Source organism: Vulpes vulpes, chromosome 10 (genome assembly GCF_048418805.1).
Source record: "Vulpes vulpes isolate BD-2025 chromosome 10, VulVul3, whole genome shotgun sequence".
Taxonomy (NCBI): domain Eukaryota; kingdom Metazoa; phylum Chordata; class Mammalia; order Carnivora; family Canidae; genus Vulpes; species Vulpes vulpes.
The window spans coordinates 72,181,021-72,201,301 of record NC_132789.1 but is presented as its reverse complement, the minus strand read 5'-3'; the positions used below and the strand labels follow the sequence as shown (position 1 = coordinate 72,201,301).

The window sequence follows — 20,281 nt, the reverse complement described above, 5'->3', positions numbered from 1 at the left end:
TCGAATATTCAACTAGAATATAATTAAACGTATCTATCCTGCAATTATCTGGATTCAGAATTTTGTAAATTCTTGGGTTTAGCCTGTAGGTGGTTACAGTTAATACACACCTTCTGTACTGCGGTTTGATTTCAAATTCATTTCGTGTGGAATTACTAGAATGTTTTGAATTTCAGTGTCATACAGGAGTCTCCAGAGAGTTGCAAATGGATTTGAGTTACCCTTTGGTAACTTGGGACAGTGCTTGTCCGGTGTTCTTTTTTTTTGAATATTTTCTAACCAGATGAAGTGTGCAGGTTATATTCAGGAATTTTTCTGATAATAGAATAATACTAATTTAGGATTACATAGCACATTGGGAGGTTGAAACACTATATCTGCAAGTGGTTTTTAAAGCCCTGGTGGAGCCAATAACCTCACTCTTTTCTCCACCCATTGAACCCTTAATGATATAATTTGTATGACTATATGGCATGTAGTTTTCAGAGCATAATTTCATGATATTTTTTGAGTGCTATAACATGTTAAGTAAGTATGTAAGAAAAGAGGGGAGAACATTTGAGACACTATGAGACTGAAAGACTTCTTTGAAATCAAGCTATTGGTAATGAGAATTGGAACTTGAAGTTTAATGTTCTTTACATCATGTCTAACTACTTTGCAAAAATCCATTGACTTCATTTTAGTCTCCTCCCCCTTTTTCTTTTCCACATGCTAATATTGAAGTAATGAAATATTCAAGAGTTGGACAAGACAAGAAGAGAAGAAAAATCAAGAATGGCTCATGTTGTGTGATAAATTCTTAGTAATCCAAAGTCAGCATTTTGTCATGGAAAGTTCTAATTCAAGAAGCTTAGAAGAATGAATGAAATGGAATTAAGTCTTTTTTTTTTTTTTAAAGATTTATTTATTAAGATTTTATTTATTTACTCATGAGAGACACACAGAAGCAGAGACGCAGGCAGAGGGAGAAACAAGCTCCCTGTGGGGAGCCTGATGTGGGATTTGATTCCAGGACCCCGGGATCATGACCTGAGCCAAAGGCAAACAGACGCTCAACCACTGAGCCACCCAGGTGCCCGAAATGAAGGACATCTTAACAGAAAGATTAGTTAATTGTCAGAATCCTTTTGTGTGTGTGTGTGTGCGCGCGCGCGCTTTCTCTAGGTACTGCCTCTGCCTAAAGTAAATGAGTTTTATTTTAACTTTGTCATCCATAATATATTACGTTCAGTGATTTTTTTCAAATTGTCTAATCTTTGTGTACTTTTAGAGAATGTGTGTATGTATCTGTAAAAAGTTTCCTGAGGTACTCTTCCCTTCGGACTAGAATTCACATTTCTTAATCAGAGCTCTTCAAAATCTCCTCTCTGCCTTTACCTGTTCATGTTCTTCGTAGGAAAACTATATTGTGTCCAGGCTGATTTCCTCACTATCCTCTAAACCTATTCATGCTGTCACCCTTTCTTCTAAGTCATTCTTCCTACCTGATTTTTCCCTTCTTTCCTAAAATCTGAATTGTATCTTTTCCATAAAGTTTAACTTCACCATAATCTCTGTAAGAGAGGAAGAGTTCTCTACTCTCTAAGTGTCTAGCTGGCCTATGAATTAAATGACATAGGACACATTGACAGAGAAAAGCACACAATTAAAAAAAATTTTTTTTTACATGCGCTTGGGGGCCTTCACAGGAGAATGAAGACTCCTGAATGACAATGAAGTGATGAGAGCAGAAAGCTTTTATACCATTTATTTATTTATTTATTTATTTATTTATTTATTTTTAATTTTTATTTATTTATGAGAGTCACAGAGAGAGAGAGAGAGAGAGGCAGAGACACAGGCAGAGGGAGAAGCAGGCTCCATGCACTGGGAGCCCGACGTGGGATTTGATCCTGGGTCTCCAGGATCGCGCCCTGGGCCAAAGGCAGGCGCCAAACTGCTGCGCCACCCAGGGATCCCCTTTTATACCTTTTAGATAAAGAAACAATAAATTTGTGAAAAAGACAAAGAGATTTCTGCTGAGTAGTAAATTGTGGAGAAGTGACTAGGAAGATAAAGGTTAGTTTAATAAGGCTTGTTTGTACAGATTTCTCAGCTTTGATTCCCCATCTCTGGTGATAAGAATGTTTTCTTTACTCCTGGTACAGGGTTTTTTTTTTTTTTTTTTTCTTCTGGGATTTTTATCTTCTGTTTTTCAGGGGGAACAAGGAAGGACAGAATGCCCCTTTTGCACCTGTTGTTTCTCAAGTGTCTAACTCAATCAGTACACCAAAATGGCATATTTTAGGGTAATATGTTCTGAACTTCTTCATCTCTGAAATCCTATAGAATGTTTTTATTCATCATACTCATCATTCTCATCTGATACTTACACTTCATATTGCATTTTATCATTTTTGTGTATATGCTTCACCTTCCTAAGTAGATTGTAAGCTCCTTAGGGTCAGAACACCAGATCTCAATGAGCTGTATCCTTAGTATCTTCCAAATGGAAGTTGCTGAATAAATGTTTCTTAGAGATGAGGAATGTGCATTTGCCCTTTCCCCCCCTTCCATAGTGTAGTAGAAGTAAACGAAAATCTTTTGAGAGAGTAACAGAGAGGAAGAGCAACTGTAAACCATAAGGAAGGGGATTAAAGAGTGGGAATTCATTGGAATTGGAAGGAAGGATTGTATTCCTAGAAAGTGTGATATTTGAGAATTTCCCGTGACAATATTAGCAGTAAGGACTCCCTCAGGAATGCTGGCACTACTCTCAAGTGGGCTTGGGGAGTTCGATCAGTTTCCTGGTTCTTCCTTAATAGAATCTTAATTTTAAAGAAACTTCCTCCAACTCTCTCCTCTACCTCCCTTGTATAATTTTTCTCTGCCTATCTTCCCATTTTACTTACCCCTTTCCATTTTACTTTTTTTCTGGTCAAGACTTATTTATGAATTATGTCAGTACTTTGATTTGGCCCTAATAAAGTAGCAGTTGTCTTGAGTTTTATTTTTCCATTGGGGCTGCCTCTGTGTGTCACGGAGAGATCACAGACTGTGTAGTCAAACTAGTCTAGCTTTTTTTTTTTTTCTTTTTTAAGTTTAACTGAGATGTAATCCAGTAGTAAAGAAATTAAGCAAGAAGTGCCCAGTTAATTAGTTTCCGTATATTATAACTTCAAATTTTTCTTTTTCTTTTTTTTAAGATATTATTTATTTATTCATGAGAGATACACAGAGAGAGAGGCAGAGACAGGCAGAGGGAGAAGCAGGCTCCCTGCAGGAAGCCTGGTGTAGGACTTGATTCCAGTACCCCAGGATCACAACCTGAGCCAAAGGCAGATGCTCAACCACTAAGCCACCCAGGTGCCTCATAACTTCAAATTTCTTTTGCATTAAAATTCATAGAGTTGGGAAGAACCTAAACCTATCCATTTCCTTTTGGAAAGTGCCTATCACTATGAAAATATGTCTTTAAATAAATTTTAGATAATTTTTGTAGTCTTGCTGTAAATTATGTATCTGATGCTTATGACAAAATTGCTTCATTTAAAGCTATAAAAAAATAGAGTCTCAGTATTTTTATAAATCGTGGTTTGAATCATTTGTTTTTTAGTAAGCTTGCTGTCCTAGCTTCTGAGTTGTTGCCCAGTAACACATTTGCAGGATAACATAGCAACCACTGAAAACATTAGCAATGGACTATGGGGATTTTCATGATAAAGTTGAAGTGCTTGTCTTTTGTGTTCATATTCAGTGTTTTTTCTCATCTGAATCATATTTTTATTGTTAACTTATAGAGCATACAATATAATTACGTACTTTTGGAGTGCTGACAAATTATTACTTGCACATTATTTTTCACATACAGGTGTGTAATGTATATGAAGGATATGTGAAAAGATTGGTTCAGTTAAAGATTAGCCTATTTTGGGCAGAAAAACTATTAAGTAAAAATTAGCATCAGAGTTCTCTACAACTGATATAGCTAGCAAGAGCTGGGGTGGATGCAATTCTTCTCTAAATAGTGTTTTTTTTTTTCTTTAAAGATTCCATTAGGGGATCCCTGGGTGGCTCAGCGGTTTGGCACCTGCCTTTGGCCCAGGGCGCGATCCTGGAGTCCCAGGATCGAGTCCCACATCGGGCTCCCGGCATGGAGCTTGCTTCTCCCTCTGCCTGTGTCTCTGCCTCTCTCTCTCTCTCTCTGTGTCTTTCATAAATAAATAAATCTTTAAAAAAAAATAAAGATTCCATTCATTTATTCATGAGAGACAGACAGAGTGTGAGAAAAGAGGCAGAGACACAGGCGAGGGATAAGCAGGCTCCATATAGGAAACCCAGTGTGGGACTTGATCCTGGGACCCCGGGAACACGCCCTGAGTCAAAGGCAGACCCTCAACGTTGAGCCACCCAGGCATCCCTCTAAAAAAATTTTTTTAAAATAGTATTTTTATGTTACTTCTGGAGGTTCATTGGAAACTTAGATCAGTAAGCACGACTAATAGACATTATGATTTTGAGGGATGAGAACTATGATTCAGGAGACGAAGAATTGACTGAGTCACTTAATCTTTCTTGGCCTGTTTTCTCTTTTCAAAAAATAAATTCCTGAAAGTTTTTTTCAGAGTTGTATGTTTACAATTTATTTTTCATCTATTTTTAAAATATTTATTTATTTTAGAGTGCCCATGTATATGTGCATTGGGGGTGGGGTGGCAGAGGGTGAGAGAAAGAGTCTTAAGTAGACTTCGCAATGAGTGCAGAACCTGACATGGGGCTTAATCTCATGACTGACTCTGAGATCACAACCTGAGCTGAAACCAAGAGTCGGACACTTAACTGACTGTGCCCCTCAGGTGCCCTGCATGTTTACAATTTAAAGCACATTTTGTTTCTTCTGCTTATTTTAGAGTGCCTGTCATGGGTCTTGCCCTATATTAGGTACTGAGAAGATTGTGAATAAGAAGTAGTGCCAAGTCTCAAGCAGTGCCTGTGGGAGAAAATGGTTATTTATAATTTACATATAATTATTTGTTGGTTTTTTTGTATATATAATTATTTGTAATATAAATTGGAAAACGCTATAAAGATAAATGACTGTGTGTTTGGTGGCATATCGGAAGGATACCTGACCTAGAACTGCAGAGAATACATTATAATTAAATGCCAGATTAGAATTATGTAAATGTAATCTGAGAGTAAACAGAAGTATTAAAGCTAGCCTGGAGGGAGTTAATCAGTCAAGTAAAACTAGGGAGAGGTTTCTCTGAATTAGAAAGTCAGAGGTCATCAGCAATAGTGGGAGTTCAGATCTTGGGTGTAGATGGGATTTCTAGGGACAATATGTGGAATCAGAAGAAGGCTGGTGGATATCTGCATGTAATGAGTAAGTGGAGAAAGGGTAGGGAGGAAAACCAGAGAAGGGTAGAATCTTGGAAGCCAAGGGAGGAATGCGTATCACATTTAGTTATTGATTAAATGGAAATTGTCAAGAAACATTGTATAGAACTATAAATGTAAACCCATCTATACAAAGATGCTCTCTGCAAAGATCTGAACTTGCAAATGGGGCTAGGTCAAATCTTTGCTTAGCATCATAACAGAGAAAGAGTATATGGTTGACTTTTGAACAACATAGGGGATGTGGGCTCCCAAAATTCTACTTCTGATTTTAATTTGCATTTCCCAAAATAGAATGATGTTGAGTTTTTCCTGTGCTTCTTAGCTTTTTATAGGTCATCTTTGGTGGAATTCTATTCAAACCTTTTGCCCATTTTTTTTTTTTTTTTTTTTTTTTTTTTTTAGTTAGGCGTTTTTGTTTTATTATTGAGTTGTAAAAGTTCTTTATATATTCTGGGCTAACATCTTTTATTATAGACATATTTACAAAGATTTTCTCCCAGTCTGTGGCTTATTTTTTCTTATACTTGTGTTTTTGAAGTACAGAGATTTTTAATGAAGTCAAGTTTATAATTTTTTCGTTTTACAGTTTATGATTTTGATATGTTTAAGAACTTTTTGCTTTATCCAAGATCACAAAGATTTTCTCCTCTGTTTACTTTTAGCTCCTTCATTTAGATCTAGGGTCCATATTGAATTAACATTTGTGTATGGTTTAAGTTTTTTAAATTTTTCTGATGCCAAATGGATGCCAAGTTGCCCTAGCACCATTTGTTAAAAAGGCTGTTCTTTTTCCTTTGAATTATATTGACACCTTTGTTTAAAAAAAAAAAAAAAATTCAGTTGCTTTTAACATAAGGATTTATTTCTAGAGTCTCTTTCCAATTCTAACCATTTATATTCCTATCTTTACTCCAGTACTACACTGTCTTGATAACTGTAGTATTACAGTAAGTTACAAAATGGGTAGTGTAGGGGTGCCTGGCTGGCTCAGTGAAGCATGCAACTCTTGATCATGGGGTCGTGAGTTTGAGCCCCACATTTACTCAAGAAAAAGAAATACAAATAAAACTTCAAAGAAAAAACCAAAATGGGTAGTGTAAATCTTTCCAACTTTTTCAAAAAGGATTCTAGATTCTTTCTATTTACATACAAAATTTAGGACCCACTTGTAAATTTCTACAAAAAACATTTGTTGTGATTTGATGATTTGCTTTGAACCCATAGAGCAGTGTGGGAAAGATTGCCAATTTAAGAGTCTTCCAATCCATGAATATGTGATGTCTCTCTGTTTTTTAGTTTTTTAATTTTTTCAACAATGTTTTTTTAGTTTTCAGTTTATGTATTTTATACTTTCATTAAATTTATTCTGAAGAATTTAGAATTTTTGATATTGGGAGTAGAATTTCTGTAATTTGACTTAAATTATTCATTGTATAGAAAGGCAATTTTTTTTTTTTTCCAGAGTCTGTGAAGGGGCACGGGGATGCAGTGGGCCGGCAGGGTGAGGCAGGGGTGCCGGCTGAGGCGAGGAGGGGGGGGTGAGACAGGGGCAGCGGGGAAAAGAAGAGGAAATCTCAAGCAGGCTCCCCACACAACACAGAGCCTAAGGTGGGGTTGGATTTCACAACCCTAAGATCATGATCTGAGCAGAAATCAAGAGTTGGTCACTGAACTGACTGAGCCACCCAGGCGTCGCACACTTAATTTTTTAATATTGTCTCAACATATATGTTTTTTTTTCTTAAGATTTTATTTATTTATTCATGACAGAGAGAGAGACAGGGGCAGAGACACAGGCGCAGGGAGAAGCAGGCTTCATGCAGGGAGGCCGATGTGGGAGTCGATCCTGGGTCTCCAGGATCAGGGCGGCACTAAACCACTGAGCCACCTGGGCTGCTCAACATACATGTTTAATAAGATCAGATCTTTGCAATCTGGATGTTAATACATTCATTTTTACTTTGTTGTATGGGCTAGATCCTTCAGTAAGATGTAATAAGCATTGGGAATGCATTGCATTGCTCCTGGTCTTCAGGGGGAAGCATGTAAGATTTTCACTATTATGTGTAATGTTAAGTGTAGGTTCTCTGTGGATGCCCTTTATTAGATTGAGGAAGTTCCATTTTGTTTTAATTTGTTGAGTTTTTAATTGTGAATGTGTGTTGGATTTTGTTAGATTTTCCCTGCTGCATCCAATGAGATGATCATAATGGATTTTGTCTTTTATTCTGTTAATATGATGTATTACAATAATTGATTTTCAGAGGTTGACTCAACTCTGTATTCCTGGGATAAGTTTCACTCAGTTGTACTATATACATACATACACATAACATGTATCTTCTATATGTTGCTAAATTTGGTTTGCCTAGATTCTATTAAGGAATTTTGTGTTTATATTCATGAGCAATATTAGTCTATTAGTTTCTTGTGATGCCTTTATCCAACTTGGTATAAGGACAGCAGTGGGCTCATTGAAGGATGGTGTTTTCCCCTTCTATATTTTCTGAAATAGTTTCCTAAGGATTGCTATTTAACTATTTGATAGCATTTACCTATAGAGCTGTATGGGCCTGGGCTTTTCTTTGTGGGAAGATTTTTAATTACTAATTCAGTTAACTTGCTTGTTTACAGTTCCATTTGATATTCTGTTTCTTTTTGAGTTTTGATAATGTGTGCTTTTTAGGAACTAGTTCACTTCATATTAATTATTTAATTTGTTGATAAAAATTTTGTATTTTTAAAATGGTCTTTTAAGTTACTCTAAGGTTGGTAATGTTCTCTCATTCCTTATTTTGGTAATTTACATCCTTTCTCTATTTTCTGGTAAATCTAGTGTGTCTGGTAAAATCTGGTAAATCTAAGTGTGTCAGTTCCATTGATCTTTTTAATGAGCCAACTTTTGGGGTGCCTGGCTGGCACAGTTGGTTGAGTGTCCAACCCTTGGTGTCAGCTCAGGTGGTTGGGCAGTAAGATTGAGCTCAGCGCAGTCTGCTTAAGATTCCGCTTAAGATTCTCTCACCCTCTGCTCCCCATTTATCAAAAAAATTTATCAAAAAAATAAATTAAAAAAGTAACTTTTATTTGATTACTTCTATTCTTTCTATTTTCTGTTTGATTTCCACTCTAACATTTTTTTTTTTTTTTTTGTCTTTTTGTTCTGCTTGCTTTAGGCTTAGTGTGTTCTTTCCACCCACTTGTTTCCTAAGGTGGAAGCTTAGATTGTTGATTTGTGACCTTCTTCTTTTCCGATAGTTGTTTAAAGCTATAAATTTCTCTCTGAGCAGTGATTTAATTACCTTCCATACATTTTGATACACTTTTTGTTTTTATTCAATTCAAATATATTTAATTTTTCCATGTGATTTCTTTGACCCATGGGTTATTTAGAAGTTTGTTGTTGAATTTACCAGTATTTGGGAGTATTCCCAGTTTTCTTTCTCTTGTGGGTCTCTGATTCTATTGGGATCAAATAAGGTACTTTTCATGATTTCAGTATTTTTAAATTTACAGAGATTTATTTTGTGGCCCAGCATATGGTGTATTAGATGGAATGTTTTATGTGTATTTGAAGAGAATACGTATTCTGCAGTTTATACTGTCAGTTATTTAAAGTTCATTGATAGTGTTTGTCAAGTCTTCTGTATCCTTGCAGATTTTCTTTTTCTATCATTCATTATATTCTGCAGCTAATTTTGTTGCATTGTCTATTTCTCTCTCTCTTTTAAAAAGAGTTTATTTATTAGGGAGGGAGAGAGAGAAAAAGCCATGAGCAGGGGAAGGGGCATAGGGAGAGGAAGAAGCAGACTCCTCACTGAGCAGGGAGGCTGATGTGGAGCTCAATCCCAGGACCCTAAGATCCTAACTTGAGCCAAAGGCAGATGCTTACCTGACTGAGCCACCCAGGCACATCTCTCTCTCTCTCTCTCTCTCTCTGTCTTTTTAATTTATTTATTAGCAAGTGAGTGAGCGTGGGGAGGAAGGGCAGAGAAGAAGAGAGAGAATCCCAAGCTGACTCCACGCTGAGCACAGAACTGGATGTGGATCTCTATCTCAAGACCCTGAGATCATGACCTGCGCTGAAACCAAGAGTCAGACGCTTAACCAACTCTGCCACCCAGGTGCCCCCTCTATTTTTCTTTTTAGTTTTACTTTTTTGCTTCCATGTATTTTGGAGTTTTGTTGTTAGATGTGTATGACTTATAATTATTATGTCTCCCTGTTGTCATGACTGTTTCATCATTATGAAAAAATCCTCTTTGCCTTAAGTAACATTTCTTGTATTAAATTCGGTTTTGTCTTTTTAGTTCTATAGCTACTCTAGCTTTCTTACAGTTACTGTTTACATAGTATATATTTTTTCTGTTTTTTAATTTTAACATTTTTATGTCTTTGAACCTAAGATATATCTCTTGTAGACTGCATACAGTTGGGTCTTGTTTTTGTTAATTCAGTCTTATGTTGTCTGCCTTTTGCATGGAGGTGTATAGTCCATTCACATTTAATATAATAGTTGATGTTGGATTTATATCTGCTGTTTTGTGATTTTCTGTTTGTATCATGTTCCCCCCTCCCTTTTCCTCCTTTACTAACTTTGTGTTAAATATTTTTTAGTGAAACATTTTTTTCTGTTCATTTCATTCAATATGTTATTTTCATATTGGTTGCTCTCGTGATAAACACTTATGGCCCCCTTCAGAATGATACTAACTTAATTCTGATGAATTATAGAAACTTGACTTTAGTGTATCTCTTTTTCCTCTTTCTTTATTCTGTTATTGTCATGCATATTATGCAGTTATGCATATTATAAACCCAGCCAAACAGTACTTTATTTTTTATTTTATTATTTTTTTTAGCACTTTATTGCTTTATATAATCTAATTTTTTAAAAGAAGTGAAGAAAAGTAATGGGAACAATTATATATCTAGAATTTTTGTATTTACCTATATAATTTTTAACAGGCTTTATTTTTCTTTTTCCTATGTATTTGTTACTTTCTGGTGTAGTCTCCAGGCTTCCTTTAGTATTTCTCCTAAATCATGTTGGAGAGCAGCAGATTCTCTCAAACTTCATTTATCTTTATTTCACTATCATTTTTGAAGGACTGTTTTGCTGAATACAGAATTCTTAGTTGAGAGCTTTTTTGTTTAAATTACATTGTTTTTCTGGCCTCATTGTTTCTGATGGGGTGCCAGCTGTTAATCATATCATTGTTCCTTTGATGTGATGAGTCATTTTTCTCTTGCTCCTTTTAAGGTTTGTTGTCTTTTGTTGTTTATTTAAAAAATTTTTTTTGTCTATCAGCAGTTTGTTTTGGTGTTGATCTGTTTGTGTTGGATTTGCTGGGCTTCTTGAATAGGTAAATTAATGCTTTTCTTCAAATTTGGGCTGTTCTTTTTCTTTATCTCTCTTTCTCCCTCTTCCTTCTTCCCTTCCTCCCTCCTTCCCTCTCTTTCTTTTTTCTTTTATTCATTCATTCATTCATTCATTCATTCATGACAGACACAGAGAAGAGGGGCAAAGGGAGAAGCAGGCTTCTTGCAGGGAGCCCCATGCTGGATTTGATCGATCCCAGACCCTAGAATCACTCCCTGAGCCATCCAGGTGTCCCTTAACCATTATTTCTTAACTTTTTTTTTTTTTTTTTTTTTTTTGCCCCTGTTGCTTTCTTCCTCTTTTGGAACTCTCATTACATGTGTGTTGATACACTTTATATACAGAATCTGATATTCTGTTCATTTCTCTTTATTATTTTTCTTCTCTGTGTTCTTCAGAATGGATACTTTCTGTTGATCTTCTAGTTCATTATTTCTGTCTTCTGTCATCTCAGATCTACTGTGGAGCCTCTCTTGTGAGTTTATTTCAATAAGTAAACTTTCAACCTCAGAATTTCCATTTTAAAAAGCAATTCTCTTTCTGAGATTTTTGGTCATCTGAGTCATTGCCATCATACTTTTCTTTGAGTTCTTTAAAGATGCTTTCTTTTGTTTCTTTGAATGTATTTATTACAGCTTCTTTGAAGTTTTTGTGTGCCAAAATGGATATCTGGAGACACTCAGAGACATCTTTTGTTTGCTGTTTTTCTTCCTGAGAAGACTTGTATTCTATTTTTTTGTTGAATACTGGATTTTAAGGTAATATTTTGAAGCAGCTCTATGTTTTGGGTTTTTTCTTGGAGGTTGGTTTTTTTTGTTTGTTGAGTAATTTGGTCTAAATTTATGAAGTCTCTTTCCCCTACATTATGTTGTTTTTAATTTTTTTAAAGTATTTTATTTATTTGTGTGTGAGAGGGAGAGAGAGCACGCGCACAAGCTGGGGGTGCGGGCAGAGGCAGAGGGAGGAGCAGATTTCCTATTGAGCAAGGAGCCTGATGCAGACTTGATCCCAGGCCCCTAGGATCATGAGTATATCTGAAGGCAGACACTTAACTGACTGAACTACCCAGGTGCCCCTGTATTATGTTATTCTTGATGTCTACTGGGTTTTTATATATGTTTTCAAACATGGCTTCCTGTGTCTGCATACCTCAGTGTTCAACCAAAGATTGGTCAGAAGTTGTGTTCAAAAGGCTTAACCCATGGGGGTCCCTGGGTGGCTCAGCGGTTTAGCTCCTGCCTTCGGCCCAGGGCATGATCCTGGAGTCCTGGGATTGAGTTCCACATCGGGCTCCCTGCTTCTCCCTCTCTCTGTGTCTTTGATGAATAAATAAAATATTAAAAAACAAAAAACAAAAAAACCCAAGCTTGACAAAATACAGTTAATGCTTAATACTAATATGGCTAGTACTGCTGACAGATCTGTATGAGGATAAGGGAGTGCTTTCAGACATAGATCATTTTCAAGTTTGCCTGGCTTTTACTTTGCATCAGCCTTTCTTGCCATATGCATAGCTTTATTGGCTCAGGATGTGTAAGTGGCATGGTCCTGCGTCAGTCTCCAGTACACAGTCTTAGTTTAACCTACACTAATAAATAGTTTATCAAGCTCCCTAGCCCCCACCCTCCATCCAGGCAGTCTCAACTTCCAGAACTCTTGTGAAATCCCCAGCTAGTCTGTGAGTTTGTTGCTTGCCACATAGAGTCTTGCAGCCTCAGGCTAAAGGTGCCACTGGCCCTCACTGTTAGGTTACCATAGAGATCTCAGCTCTAACTGATAGTGCTTCAAATCAAGTAGTGGTGGTGATCCTGCTCTTCATAGTTTGCCTTATGCTTGTTAAACTCCTACACTGACAGGTGGAGGGAGATGGGAGTAGCCAAAGGTAAGTATGCTGTAGACTCATGTTCTTCTTACGCAGAGTTCAGTTGTTTTCATGAATAAACACTTTTCAGTTTGTTGAATGCCTTTGAGTGAATTCCAGATCACTGAAATGGTTGTTTGGCTCTTTTGTGAAAAGGATTTATCAACCTGTTCATTCTCTCATGCTGGAAGTAGGAGATCTGTTTTTCATTTCTTTCCTTTTTTTTTTTCATGATGTATTTATTCTACAGAAAGAGGAGAGAGAGTGAACGAGAGTGGGAGGAGGGGCAGAAAGAAGAGGAGAGAGTGAGAGACTCTCAAGCAGACTCCCCTCTGAGCATGGAGCCTCAGGTCATGGATCTCATGACCTGAGCTGAAATCACAAGTGGGACACTTAACCGACAGAGCCACCCAGGCACCCCAGGAAATCAGTTTTTATACTTCTCTGTGGAATTATTCTTTCAGGAGCAGGAGGATGAAATTTGACCCATACTTTTTTTTCTTTTCTTTTCTCCTTTTTTCTTTTCTTTCTCTCTCTCTTTTTTTTTTAAAATTTTTATTTATTTATGATAGTCACAGAGAGAGAGAGAGAGAGAGGCAGAGACATAGGCAGAGGGAGAAGCAGGCTCCATGCACCCGGAGCCCGACGTGGGATTTGATCCCGGGTCTCCAGGATCGCGCCCTGGGCCAAAGGCAGGCGCTAAACCGCTGTGCCACCCAGGGATCCCTTTCTCTTTCTTTCTCTTTTTCTTTCTTTCTTTCTTTCTTTCTTTCTTTCTTTCTTTCTTTCTTTCTTTCTTTCTTTCTTTCTTTCTCTTTCCTTTCTTTCTTTCCCTCTCATTCGTTCGTTCCTTCCTTTCTTTTCTTTCTTTTTCTTTTCTTTCCTTTCTTTCCTTTCTTTCTTTTCTTTCCAGAAAGACATAAATGGTGGAGAGAAGGAGAAGTAAACTTGCTGAGCAGGAAGCCCACCATGGGGCTTTGTCCCAGGACCTGGAAATCATGACTTGAGCTAAAGCTAGACGCTCAACCAACAGCTAGCCAGGCCACCCTTCTTTTGTATCACTCATAATCCTTTGCACAATATTAGGCATTTATTAGTTACTCCAGATGTGCTTGTTGACTTAAATTCCATCATTTTCCTCAAGCATCAAATTATAAAGCATTTGTGGTTGTAGAATCTCAAGACCTATGCAGTTTCTTGCTTTTCCTGTCCTTTTGATAAGTGGAAGAAACTGCTTACTATTCCTTCAACAAGTGTTTATTGACTACCGGCCATGTTCTAGCTATTATGTAAGGTTTGGGGAGTATTAAGATGACCAAAACATAATTGATCTCAAGGAGGGCTTAGCCTAGTGCAGGAGATTGGAATACAAATAGCTGATTATGATACGGTAAAATAAATCCATGTGTATAAATACTTGGCATTATGGAAAAGTTCACAATGACTCAGAATGGATTAGAGGAAAAGAAAAAGAGAAACATCTAGAAAAGACTTTCAGAAGGAAGTAGTGATTGTGTTGAATATAAAAACGAGTGAAAAGTAAGATTAGGAGATTACATTCCAGGGCAGCCCCGGTGGCTCAGTGGTTTAGAGCCACCTTCAGCTCAGGGTGTGATTCTGGAGATCCGGGATCAAGTTCCACGTCGGGTTCCCTGCATGGAGTCTTTCTCCCTCTGCCCGTGTCTCTGCCTCTCTCTCTCTCATGAATAAATAAAATCTTTATTAAAAAAATATTACATTTATGTAATGTAATCTTTATTACATTCGAGGCAGAGGGGTCAAAACGAGGTGAGCAAATGTGTGTGTTCAATGATCTACAAGCAGTTTAGTTTTGTTAGGGCATAAGTATATATCAGAGTAGTGAGAGAGGAGAATGGAAGGGTAAAGAGAGCCCACATTGTAAAGGGTTTTGTATACTATATTAATAAGCTTGAATTGACCTTTATTGACCAATTTTGCAAAACTATTGAGTGGGATATACTTCAGAATTCTACCAAGGTTTTGTTTGAATGTTGTTTAACTACATCTTCAACTATTGTAAAAGTTACAATAAAAGATAAATATATCTAAATGTGCTCTAAACTGAGTTTAAAAACATTAGAGACCTCTAGCATATTAACTGAAATGGAAATAAAGATCTGATATGTGTCTTTATAAAATATTCTGAATTAAAACACGAATAAAATGACATTCTGTTCTAAATATTGGAGTTCTGTAAGATTTAATTTGAAGATCATTTGCCAAAATTGAATACTGCTGTTTTAGATAAAAATCATATTGATAAGAGACTTTTAAGTGATGTCATAGATGGTAATTCTATAGAGAATGGGTTTGGGGCTGACAGCAACTAGTTTTTTTGAATATATTTTTGAGTATTGTATAAACTTGCATGGAAAGGAATGGAATTTGAGGACTTTTGGGTTATTTCTTGAAGTGAAGGCTTTAACTTCAAGTCTCATTTTTATTTATTTTTTTATTATTATTTTAAAAAGATTTTATTTATTTAATCATGAGACGCAGAGAGAGAGAGAGAGAGAGAGAGAGGGAGAGAGGCAAAGACACAGGCAGAGGGAGAAGCAGCTCCATGCAGGGAGCCCGATGTGGGACCTGATTCTGGGTCTCCAGGATCACACCCCGGGCTGAAGATGGCACTAAACCGCTGAGCCACCTGAGCTCCCCAAGTCTCATTTTTAAAAATATATAGTCACTATTTTCTGATGTGCAAAGGGCAGACTTTTTTCTTCCTCCTTTGGTCTTCAAGTGGACTTTGAGGTTTTCTTCCTTTTTTTCCATTGATATTTCCCTTCTGGTTATAAATATAATTTATGTTTGTCATAAAATAAATATGAGGGAAATGTGCAAAGTCACTCCTGTGATCCACAGATAATATTTTTGTGCTCATCTTTTTTGTTTTTTTTTCTATGCATATATAGGCATGTAAATAGGCTTTTTACAAAATAAGGATTATATAACAAGAGTAATTTGTAGTCTCTGTTTTTCTACTTTTGTTTTTAAGTGGGCTTCACCCCCAGCATACAGCCCAATGTGGAGCTTAAATTTAGGACCCTGAGATTTAGACCTGAGCTGAAATCCAGAGTCAGTCACGTAGCCCACTGAACCACTTCTATAACAAATGTTTCCTTATAATCTTAAATAGTCTTCAATAGGGCAGCCCGGATGGCTCAGTGGTTGAGCACCACCTTCGGCCCAGGGCATGATCCTGGAGACCTGGGATCGAGTCCCACGTCAGGCTCCCTGCATGGAGCCTGCTTCTGCCTGTGTCTCTGCCTCTCTCTCTCTCTGTCTCTGTCTCTGTCTCTCTCTGTCTCCCCCTCCTCTCTGTGTTTCTCATGAATAAATAAAATCTTTAAAAACAATAGTCTTCCATAACTTTTTTTTTTTTTTTAAAGAAAAATTTAACTGTGACATTTAGACCTAGAATTCACTTTCAGGAAAGTTTTTTTTTTTTTTTTTTTTAATAGTTCATGTTTATTTTTAAAAACAGCTTTATTGAGGATCCCTGGATGGCTCAGCAGTTTAGCGTCTACCTTTGGCCCAGGGCCTGATCCTGGAGACCCAGGATCGAGTCCCACATCAGGCTTCCTGCATGGAGCCTGCTTCTCCCTCTGCCTGTGTCTCCGCCTCTCTCTCTCTCTCTCTCATGAATAAATAAATAAAATCTTTAAAAAAACAGCTTTACTGAATATAACTGATAAATAACAAATTGTACATTTTTTAAATTGAAGTTTTGATATATGTATATACTTGTGAAACCATCACCACAGTCAAGATGGATAAATATATCCATCACCTCTAAAAGTTTTCTCATGCCCCTTTGTGATCCTTCCCTTTTGCTTCTATTCTCTCCAACTGCTTATTCTTTCCCATTTTCAGGCAATCATTCATCTGCTTTCTGGCTTTATAATTGGTTTGCATTTTCTGGAATTTTATGTAAATCAAATAACATGTACTCTTTTTGTTTAGATTTTTTTTTCACTCAGCATAATTCTTTTGAGATTCATTCATGGTGAGGAGTTCATGTTTATTGAATAGTGTTCTATTTTATGGATATATCACAATTTGTTTATTCATTCACTTCTTGATCTGTGTTTGAGACTCACAAATAAAGCTGCTATAAACACTTATGTAGAAGTCTTCATGTGGATGTACTCTGATTTCTCTTACGTGAATACTTATATGTGAAATGGCTGGATTATGTGGTATCTGGCAGTTTCTTAAAGAGTAAATGATTTTCTCATTTTACATTCCCACCCATAGTTTATAACAGTTTTAATTCCTCTACATTCTAGTCTATATTTGTAAAATCAGCCTTTTAAATTTTAATCATTTTAATAGGTGTATAGTAGTATTACACTGTGTTTTTAGTTCGTATTTCATGAATAACTAATGATATTTAACATCTTCTCAAGTGTTTATACATTTTTGTATTTTCTTTGGCAAAGTGTTCAGATATTTTGGCTATTTTTTTTGTTATTAAGTTGAGTTATTGGGTTTTTAGAATTCATGTGTTCTAATGTAAGTCCTTTTTCAATATATGATTTATAAATTATTCCTCCAATCTTGCTTATCTTCACTTATATTCTGCTGTCTTTTAAATATGTAAGTTCTTAATTTTGATGTAAAATTAACTTGTTAATTTTAATAATAACCAATTTAAAGAAATCTTTAACTCATTATTAAAATGATTTTGTTATTTTTTTCCTCAGAGAGTTTTAATGTTTTATGCTTAGATACACATTTTGAGTCCATTTTTGTGTTTGGTGTGATGTACAACTTGAAATTCATTTTTTGCACATGGAAAGGCAGTTGTCCCAGGACCATTTATTGAAAAGACTGCCTGGTTTCATTGAATTGACTTCGCATTTTTGCCAAACATCAGTTGGCCCCATATGTTTGAATCTATTTCTGAACTTTACTCTTAATGGATTTATGTGTCTGTGTTGACATTAATGTCACGCAATTTTGATTTTTGTTGCATTTAGTAAGTTGTGAAACCAGGTAGTGTAAGTTCTCCAGTTTGTTCTTATGGCTATTCCAGGTCCTTTTTGCTTCCATATGAATTTTAGAATTAGGTTGTTAATTTTTATAGTTTGCTGGGATTTTAAATGGCATTGCATTGAATTTGGGAGAAATTAGCATCTTAATGTCTTAATTGGATTACTATCTGATCCATGGATATGGCATAACTTACTATTAAACATGCTTTTTAAAAAATTGCCTGTTTTTCCATAATAAATAGCACTATGATGTAAGCATGGTGAAGGTAGGGTGCCTTCTACTTCTACCTGGCCCTTGGGACATACTCAGTAAATATTCACTGAATGATAAATAAAGGTGATCCCTGAACCCAAATGTTGGTATACATCTCTGATTAATTTCTTAGAATTGATTCCTAATGTGGAATTGCTAGGTCAAAGGATATGTTCGATATTTGATTACCAGACTGTCCTCAGAATTTTTTTTCCAGACAGAAATGTCTTGATGGATAACTGTTATAAAGCACACATTGTTGATTAGCAAACAGTGTTCTTGGTGGCATCCTTCACCATCTCTGAAATTACACTGTAAGCCTGTGGGAAAGTAGGATTCATATCACAGAAATTTTGAGGTTCACTTTTGTCATTAATTTTACTGGAATAGGGAGTTAGGAAGATGACCCAAGAAGTAGAAGATTATGGTTTTTCCTTTGAGCAACTTAAGAGTTTCTTTAGAAAGATATTTTCCATAATTATATAAAGCACTAAAGGGGAAAAAGTGCAGATGTGATAAAACATAGAATAAATATTTGGAGGTTGGGATCCCTGGGTGGCGCAGCGGTTTAGCGCCTGCCTTTGGCCCAGGGCGCGATCCTGGAGACCCGGGATCGAATCCCACGTCGGGCTCCCGGTGCATGGAGCCTGCTTCTCCCTCTGCCTGTGTCTCTGCCTCTCTCTCTCTCTCTCTCTGTGACTATCATAAATAAAAAGAAAATAAAAAATTAAAAAAAATAAAATAAAACATTTAAAAAAATATTTGGAGGTTAAGCATAAGTCAGAAACAACTAGAGCAGAAAGATGGGCAAAAGCTATTTATGTTTACGTTTAAAGTAACTATAAGCTCTGAAATTAGTTTCATGATTGTTTAGATTGTAGGGTTTTAGGTTTGACTCTGACCTTGATTTGTAGATTAATTGAAGAGATTTAAGCAGGTATTTTAATTTGGTATAACTTTATGAACACAGTTGTGAAGGCAAGAATAAGCGTCTGAGGGACTGTAAAGCAAATTCAGTTGACTCTAGCAAAGGAGCCTTGTGAAGCAGCAGAATGAAATGTTTGCATGAGCCAACTCCCTATACAAATGCAGGGTTTTTGGAGTTTGAGAAGTTCAGATTTGATCCAGTGAACAATAGGAAGGATTATAAAAGTGTAGTTACAGTGATGAATATGGTGTATGAGAAAGATTATCCTGGTAGATATTTGTAGGTTATGTAAGGATGAAGAAAGACCAAAATCTGGCATGTGTTTAGGAGATTCTCTTAGAGTAAACCACCAAGTGTAAAATACTTGTGGTTTTGCCCTAGAGGGTGATGGTTCTAGAAATGAAGAAGAATGATTAAAACCAAGAGGTAGATGAAGAAGAATCAACAAGATTAATAATTTATTACTAATGGGAGTTGGGGAACGAGTTGTGTACTAAGAAGTAAGGGGAGGATAGTGGTATTTTTTTTAAAGGAGGCAGATGGAAAATTGAAGTTAATGAGTTTAATTCTTATCTTGAGCTTCCGTTGTGGATGGGACATGTGATTAGAGTAGGAGTTATGAGCTGCTTTAGGAATGTGGGTGTAAATTTGAGTGTCATTCAAATAGGTGTAAAAAACGAAGCAGTGAGAGAAGCAACTTGACTTTCAGAGGTTCTCATGGTGACTGGGAGAACGGGAACAAATAAGAGAGAGAGAGGTCGGAAGGTGATCATGGTACTGTAGATGGTAAGGGAGAAGAATATTTCAGAGATTCATAAAGGTGATTGTATACAAAGTGTATTATTAACTTTTATATTTACTAGTGTTTAGCATAGTTTAGGAAACAAACTCTTGATGAAAAGATAATTATAAGTTTTGTTAATTATTGGGTCAATCAAGATTGAAATTTTTAATGTAATACCTATTTAATTGAGAAAGGAGTAATGACAAAATTAGTTTCATAGTCCATAAACCTTGTGTCCATATTCTCATGTAAAGGGATTGCCATTGTTACAAATTTTGCCCCAGATTTCAAAAGTAGGTTGTTTTTGAGTCGTTTTTCTTTCTTTTTTTTTTTTTTTTAGATATATATTTTTTAAGTAGTCTGTACACCCCACGTGGGGCTTGAATTCACAACCTTGAGGTCAAGAGTCATGCTCCACCAACTGAGCCAGCCAGGCCCTTCTTCTTTTCTATTTTTAAAATACAGTTTATTTAAATAGTAAAAACAGGTCATTCATTTTTTCCCACCCCTCATCTCTTGCCTCCGGCAACCACCACTCTATAAGCTTGGGGTGTTTGTGTGTGTGTATCTGTGGAGCAGGGGCACTTATTTATCTCTGCCTGAGTTATTTCACTTAGCATATTGCCCTTGAGGTCCACCCATGTTATCACAGATGACAAGATTTCATTATTT

At 36.3% G+C, this 20,281-nt stretch overlaps 1 protein-coding gene across 6 annotated transcripts in view; it reads left to right on the top strand.

Moving 5' to 3' along the window:
- The window catches only part of CEP83 (centrosomal protein 83), a 122,743-nt gene that overhangs the window by 1,397 nt on the left and 101,065 nt on the right, over positions 1-20,281 (top strand). For 4 of the 6 annotated variants that reach the window (XR_011994908.1, XM_072724583.1, XM_072724581.1 and 1 more), the window contains exon 2: positions 9,344-9,506. The exons of 1 other annotated variant lie outside the window; for it this stretch is intronic. The gene's annotated coding sequence lies outside the window, so the exon portion shown is untranslated. Of the gene's footprint in view, positions 1-9,343; positions 9,507-11,400; positions 11,524-20,281 lie in introns of those variants that run through there. One more of the 6 variants, XM_072724582.1, reaches the window with a different exon arrangement.